We start from the raw sequence: 8,424 nt of genomic DNA, 5'->3' as shown, positions 1-8,424 counted from the left end.
GTGATATAGCCGATGAGCCTATTCTCATGGATCCGTTCCCGTTTCTTTCCAAAGGGATGCCTATAAAAATTTCTCCCGAGTCTGAATACTAGCCACATTGTAAATCTCAACTAGTTTGTTGTACTATTTATTTCCATCTTAATTCTTATATATGAACTAGGATTTCAGTTTGCATCAACTGGTCTTAGATCGATGTTTATAGTTTGGAAATAGTATGTTATGTGTTACTCCCTCCATCCCATTAAAAGTTTCCATATTTCCTTTTTTATTTGTCCCATTATAAATGTTCACTTTCAAAATTTATTAGCCAATTCCAAGTTTACCCTTAAACACACACAACCAGCATTAATAAATAATATTGATAGACGCAATTTACAAGGGCATTGTTGTCATTTGGTAAGCGAAAAAGAGTAATCATTTAATCTATATTGAACTTTGTATTTTTCAAACCTTGACACTTCTAATGGGATGGATAGAGTAATTATTTTGAGATTGAATCATTTTGACGACTAACTAGTGTATTGAATATGTACTTTTCAAATCACCAAAACGACGAAACAATGCTTCGAAACGACAAAACAATGCTCCAAAACGACGAAACACTGCTTTAATTAACAAAACTCAAGTCGTTTGGATCACGTTTCAAGTTAAGTTATACATCAATCGACTCGTATTCTTTTTCTGATCAAAAGCCCTAAAACATTAGTTCGAAAATGAAAAAAAATATAATGTCAAAGTCCTTTTATTTGTGTGGGGGGGGGGGGGGGGCATTGGGCCAACTTTTTTAAAATTTGGGATCGCCATTTATGATAAAATGAATAAGGATTATTATCAGTCAATTCTATTCATTAAGGATTATTTAAATCTAATAAACCCAAATAAAATTTTTCATTAAATGATCCATTAAATTTAAATCAATGCGTAACCTTGACTCAGTGATCAATTTTTCATACATTAGCTTTTCATTATATAGTTGTTAATTTTTGTCAAACTTATAAACTAGAAAACTAATTAGTTATCATGTTTTATAACAAAATAAATACATTTAATGCATTATTATTATTATTAATAGACATATACGTGTATATAATATAAACTTACCAGACAAACTCAACAAATATCTACAAAGGATTAGGGATGAGATCGGGACCGTACCGTACCTATACCCGAAAGTACCTGTACCTAAAATCAGTAAATCGCATACCCGAATTATTTGGTACGGGTGCAGGTACTTTGGGTACGGTACTCGCTTTATACTCCTTTGTTCTTTTTTTTTTAAATCTCCACTAAACTAGGTATCGGTAATGGTACGATGCCGACAATCAATTATCTATAATACCAAAACCGTAATACCACAACTATAACCGTAATGCCGCAACCAAAACATAATACCAAAACTAAAAATGAAACAAATCAACCATAATATAAAATTCATTCAAAATCAAGTTATGAATACCAAAACATGCAAAGTATCAAATTTTTTTTATCAAAATCTATAAACCAAAATTAACTTATACAAAGAAAGTCAACATTCGTTTAATCTTCGCTAGTCATCTTTCCATTTTCCCTTTTTCCTTTTCTTTGTTTATTTTATCCTCAATTTCTATAGAAAAACAAGAGATAAAAATAATACATGTTATTTAATGATATACACAATTACACATACATGAAATAAAAATATACGAATACACAATATATAAATATACACATATAGATTGAGAATGAACTTATTCAACTAATATATATTATGTTTTGCAAATCTCGTTTGAAAGTTAAATATGAGTGTTGGAAACCTAATAAAAGCCCCTACATATTATAAACGGGTACCAACACCCGTAATACCCATACATGTACCCAAACGTACTCGTACCTATAATCAATAAATTTGGGTACCCATACCCGTACCCGATACACACGTACAGGTACGGATACAGGTACGGGTACGGGTTTTCAGGAAAAAAATCTCATCCCTTCAAAGGATCATCAAACCTCAATTGTGGATGTTGTTAGTTTCTCCTTGTGTTTCTTATTGGCTTTACCCATCTGTGCTTCCTCATCTCGTATGACTCAATGACCCAATCACCATGCTTACCATAAAGTAAGTTCCCCAAAACAATTCCAATTACAAACCCACTTCCAACTCCTAACAACATGATCACCCAATTAGTTTTATCACCTGGGAAGAAAGACCCACACTCAATGTTCTTCGGTGGAAGCGTTAGTGTCCTTAAAATTTGGCATTTCTTAGATAAAGGTGTTCCACACAAATCGGGATTACCCATGTAGGAGTTGTTCTCAAATGTAATTAATTGTTTCCCTTGAGGTATGGCCCCATGAAGATGATTGAATGACACATTAAAAATTTCAAGGAAACCAAGTTATGACAATTCGTGAGGAATTTCCCCACCTAGCTTGTTTTGGGAGAGATCCAAAGATTCAAGATTCTTTAAGATGGGAGGATACGACCTGTAAGATGGTTATTTGAAAGATTAATGGATTGAATCCCATGTAGATAATACAGTGATTCTGGGATCAACCCTTCAAATTTGTTACTAGAGAGATCAATAACTGTGAAGATGTTTAAAATACTAGGGTACTCCATCTTGACACCTTTGTTTGTTAGCGTCATCGAGTACCTCACTAGAAAATTCGACTTTGGGTCAATATGCAGATATATTTCCATAACAGAGGATTTTCTAACATTAAACGATTTCATTGCATTCCATGTTTGAAATAACTTTTGTTGCAGTTGTCCACTAAAACCATTGTTGGAAATGTCTATGATGCGTAACTTGAGGAATGGTGAGCCAATTGTAGCCGGACCTTGAATCACACCAAAAAACTTATTGGATTGTAAAATGAGAACTTGTAGTTTAGCAAGAGTTCCCAACCAAAATGGAAAGACGTCTTTGAAAGAGTTACCTCCAACATCGAGAAATTCTAATTTGGTGCAATTAGTCAATGATTTTGACAGTTGACCTGTAAATTGATTTTCACTCAAATCAATTTTCTTCACCAGACTTCTTTGAGTAAAGGCATTCATCATTGGCCCATGGAAGTTATTTCTTTTTAAATCCAAAACTTACAACAAACTGGCAAAGTTGCCTAAACATGGAGGAAGCATTCCAGTCATGTTGTTAGAAGACAAATCTAACACTTGAAGGGATTTCATTTCACATATCAGTGGTGGTATTTCACCGATTAGTTTATTGTTTGAGACATCGTAAATAACCGTGGTTAGCGGTGGAACTGGAATTCTTCCTTGTAGCTGATTATACGAGATCTTGAATTCTTCCAAACGAACCCATGGGAGAAAATGGGGTTGCCTATGAAATCCAGTGATTAAGTTGTTTGAAAGATCAAGAATCTGTAATGTTTCTTTGGTATTATTCAAAATCCACTCTGGGACAAGGCCGGTAATGTTGTTGTTGCTAAGAGTTAAGATTGCCAATTTTGTTTGGGAGTGCAAAAAGATTGGAAATTCTCTCGAGTTGCATGATGAGAGTCCTAGATAAATCAATTCTGGTAACACGGTCAGATTGGTGTAGTTGGTGTCGACTAATGATACTTTTTTATAACCTAACAACAAAACTCTGAGTTTGGTGAGTCCTACAAACGTACCAAGGTCCAGTCTGCCGCTAAAACTGTTATCTTCTAGGGTAAGCCATTCGAGACATTTGAAATTGGAAAACGAGCTTGAAATTTCTCCTTGTCTATGATAGTTAATTTGGTAAGGTTCATAAAAGAAGATGGGATATGACCATAGATAGAATTTTGCCGCATTGTAACAGCACTAAGTTTGGTAAGATTCGAAAGAGAGGGCAGAATTTCATCATATATGTTGATATAAACTAGACTCAACACTTCAAGGTTTGTCAGTCGGCATAACCATTCATGTATGCGTCCCTTTTCACAAACTTCCAAACCAACAGGGTTTGAAAGACGTCTTGGCAATGTAGGAACTAAGCCCATGAGCTCATCTTCACCAAGTATCAAGAGAGTCAGCCGGGTCATGTTAGAGAGAGAACGTGGGATGCATCCAGAGAAATAGCATGCATAAAGGGACAAGTATACCAAATGGTTTAGTTTGCTTATGGATTGTGGTATACTCCCAACAAAACTTGTGGCTCCCAGATCCAAATGCTCAAGTAAGGTGTTGTTTTGAAATTCAGGTAATGAACCAGTGAGGTTTGGGTTTTCGCTCATATCAAGATATTTGAGATTGGGTAAATGAAATATTTTTGACGGAAACCAATCTCGAAGCCGACAACCTTGAAGATCAATTGACCTCAAAGAAGAAAAGTTAGACAAGAAAGGAGGTATGAATGAATTGATGTCAACACCTGAGAGATGTAGTGTTTCGAGTTTAGTCAAGTTTTGCAGCAAAACCTCAAAACTAGTACTTGGAAGCTTTAGCGGATTCCATGACAGATCCAACAAACTCAACTGCATCAAGTGCGTGATTTTAATCGGGATTTGACCACTGAAGCTCGAATAAGATAGATCAAGGCTTCTTAGTTTCTTAAGACGAGCTATTTCAGATGGAATTTGCGATTCAACAAAGTCGTTCATAGAGAGATTAAGCATTTGAAGATGAACAAGGCTGAAGAGTGAACTATTGGACTTGATAGGTCCACGGAGAGAGCTTTGGCTCAAATCGAGCCCAATCACATGGCCCTTATTGCTACAAACTACACCATCCCACAAGCAACAATCAAAATCATGATCTGATGTGTTGCTTGTGATCTTCCTCCAAGAGTCAAGCTTTTGAAACCTTCCAGCATCAAATGAAGCATAAGGTCGATGTAGAAAGCTTTGCTTAAATTCAAACAATGCTGAACACTCTTTATGATGGCTTAATAATGAACTAATACACGGGCTAATGACTAATAAGTATACAAAGGAGATGATTTGCATGAAACTGAAAGCCATGAAGAAGTAGCTAGGTTTAATTTGATAATTTATTTAATTGTAGAAGTTACAGTTTTGTTTATATAGAGAGACTATTTTGTATATTAAACACTCAATCGTTACAAGATAAGAAATGAACGACGGAGAAAATGTGATGAAAGTAGTGGTGGGCTAGTAATTGATTGTGAACGATCATTCACTTACTTTGCTGAAGATTATTTTGTTATAATTGTAATTATATGTTGTATTTAATTTAGTTGTGGTTATAATACTTTGGTGGACTGATTCCAAACACTCTATGTGACTTCTTCCTCTTGTCTTTCTTGGTGTTTGAATATTATCAATCAAGATATCAATTGCAACTTGTATCTAAAGTGAAGTGTCCATTTTAGCAACTACGGATTATTTTTAACAGAACTTTTTTTATAAATAAACCTGGTCAATAAGAAAGTAGATACGATGAGACAATCGTACAAGCAAATCCAGAAAAGTAACCTCCAAAAAGTAAGTACAAAACTAGAAAAGAAAAACACACAGAAACAAATCACTCAAAGCAAAACAAAAAATAAAGTTGAAAATGAGTGAGACGATAGCAAACTCCCATGAACATGTCTCGTTTGTCATGTTTGATTTGACTCATGATCTTGACCTTCTCGGTTTTCATAACCATCTTGGCCTTGATCTCCCCGGAACTTTTCTTGATCCATAGATGTGTTCTTCGGCTCCCCCGAAATCGACTATCTCTGTGACCCTGTCCCCGACCATTCACTCGGTCGTATGCAAACGCATTCCCACTCCTTTGGCTGCAATCCTGGTCATCTAATCGAGTGAGCATCAGTCATCTTGATCTTCTTAGTAAGCATCCTGTTCAATTCAACAAATCAAACCCTTAGGTCAGAACATAACTAGTTCAACAGAAAAAAACAAAATTCTGAATTAAATCCGCTTGTCCAACTCAATAAAAGAAGCAATCAATGGTGGTGGTCAAACCCTGCTTGTTTAACAAATAAATAAATAAAACCTTTTTTTTCCTTAAATTATCTCCTCACCAATCAAACCAACTTGTTTGATTTAATATTTCTTTTTCTTTCAATCACAGCATACACTTGTGTTTGACTTTTGTGTTTTCCCACTTTTTTCCTTGTGATCTTAGAGTACAAAAGTAAAACACCAAATTCCTTTTTACCTTTTAATAAATCCCTGCAATCACGTACTTCACCAAACCCTCCGTATCAATCACGACTTTGATTGACGTCTTGCCTCCTTATCAATCACGACTTTGATTGACAAACTCCAAGAGCGATTATACCAATTCAAGTCCCGGATTGATAATCAACACACGAATTAAACGAATAACCCTCGTTTATATTAATCAGAAAATATAACTCTAAAAACTGATTACAACTTTCTCAAACCCTAACTCGGTTTGACTCTTGATAAACCCTAACTCGGTTACATCTAGATGAACCCTAACTCGGTTACATCTTGTTCACCCTCTATAATGCCTAACCACACTCGGTCGTATGAAAACGCATGGGCGGATCTAGTTAATTGGGTATGGGTTCACGGAAACCCACTGAGTTTCGGATTTTATATAGAATGCCTATATAAAATATGATAGTAAACCCACATATAAATTGTAAGTGAACAAATAAGCAAAGTTGAACCATGGTTTAATGGTAAAAACCTTGCTTTATTATTGTGAGAACCCGGGTTCAATTCCCACTTGCAGTAGATTCTTTAATTTTTTTATAACTGATTACTTAGTCATTGGTATGTGTATCTTACTATCTTATGCTTGGCCCAACAACTTAGCTAGCATGCAAATCGGATTGCTATGTATTACATAGAAAGAGAGATAGGCTTAGCCTTTCTAAAAGAATGTTTTGGTCATTAATTTGAGGAAAAAAATATGATCTTTAGTAAAATCCCATTCTTGGTACACTGAATCGACCCGAAACCGTCGAATTGAATCGAGCCATCGAAGCGACACGAGCAGTTAGAACGACCCGAACCGTAATACCGACCCGAACAGTGAACCCATTGAAAAATATTCCTAGATCTGCCACTGTGAAAACACATTACCACTCCTTTGGCTGCAATCCTGGTCATCTAATCGAGTGAGCATCAGTCATCTTGATCTTCTTAGTGAGCACCTGGTTCTATTCAACAAATCAAATCCTTAGGTCAGAAGATAAATCGTTCAAACCAAAAAAAAAACAAAACAAAACTCTGAATTAAATCCGCTTGTCCAACTCAATAAAATAAACAATCAATGGTGGTGGTCAAACCGTGCTTGTTTAACCAATAAAGAAATAAAACCTTTTTTTTCCTTAAATTGTCTCCTCACCAATCAAACCAACTTGTTTGATTTAATATTTCTTTTTCTTTCAATCGCAACATACACTTGTGTTTGACTTTTGTGTTTTCCCACTTTTTTCCTTATGATCGTAGAGCTACAAAAGTAAAACATCAAATTCCTTTTTACCTTTTAATAAATCCATACAATCACGTACTTGACCAAACCCTCCGCATCAATCACGACTTTGATTTACGTCTTGCCTCCTTATCAATCACGACTTTGATTGACAAACTCTAAGAGCGTAACCGCTCTGATACCAATTCAAGTCACGGATCGATAATCAACACACGAATTAAACGAATAACCCTCGTTTAAATTAATCAAAAAATATAACTCTAAAAACTTATTACAACTTTCTCAAACCCTAACTCGGTTTGACTCTTGATAGACCCTAACTCGGTTACATCTAGATGAACCCTAACTCGGTTACATCTTGTTCACCCTCTATAATGCCTAACCATAACTCGGTTTATATAGGCTAACCTAACTTGCTAGTCAAGACATTACTAAATATTATAAAACCCTAATTCTTGGGTTGGGCCTTACACTTGGGCCAAACAACAATTGACCCAACAATTTATACTTTGTGCTCGTGCTCTGCATCACTTATTATTTATGGCGAGTCTTCTAGACCAATCATGGAAAAAGACGCCAGAGCTCCGACAACGCGTACATCTCGTGTTTATAGAAATTTTTATATCGTAATATCCATTTCAATGAGAAATTAATATCGTTTTTGTTTCTTTTACATATTCAAACACCTGTGCAAATTAATCGTGTTTTGTTGCGTAAGAAACGTAAAAATTCCGTCTCCCGAATGGCAGAAAGTTTTCAACAAAATCTCTAGTGAAGCCTTAGTGGCGACAACTTAGATTGGCGGTGTCAATAAGGTATTAGTGACGCATTTGCATTAGCAGTGAATTTGCCGCTACTATTTCTCGAAAACTTTGTTCCATTTGAGGATATTAATTTATAGGGACATTTGAATTCCGTGGAAGTTCATGGAATCTAGTGGGTCAAAAGAGTCATTTTGATAATTTTCTCTAGTTTTGTATATATATGTTTGTATGTATGAATTTTGTTTCATAAACTTGTAGTACATTTTGTCTATTTATTTCAGATAGAACGTGATTTATATTTTTTTTAACATA

At 35.2% G+C, this 8,424-nt stretch overlaps 1 pseudogene; it reads right to left on the bottom strand.

Moving 5' to 3' along the window:
* Positions 1-2,006: 2,006 nt before the first annotated feature.
* Positions 2,007-4,932, bottom strand: LOC143558287 (receptor-like protein 6; annotated as a pseudogene).
* Between the last annotated feature and the right edge of the window lie 3,492 nt (positions 4,933-8,424).

This window comes from Bidens hawaiensis, unplaced genomic scaffold (assembly GCF_021521415.1).
Source record: "Bidens hawaiensis isolate Kalapana, Puna unplaced genomic scaffold, B.hawaiensis_p1.1 tig00019386_1, whole genome shotgun sequence".
In the NCBI taxonomy this organism is placed as follows: domain Eukaryota; kingdom Viridiplantae; phylum Streptophyta; class Magnoliopsida; order Asterales; family Asteraceae; genus Bidens; species Bidens hawaiensis.
The sequence above is the reverse complement of the archived record's forward strand: the minus strand, read 5'-3'. Positions and strand labels throughout refer to the sequence as shown.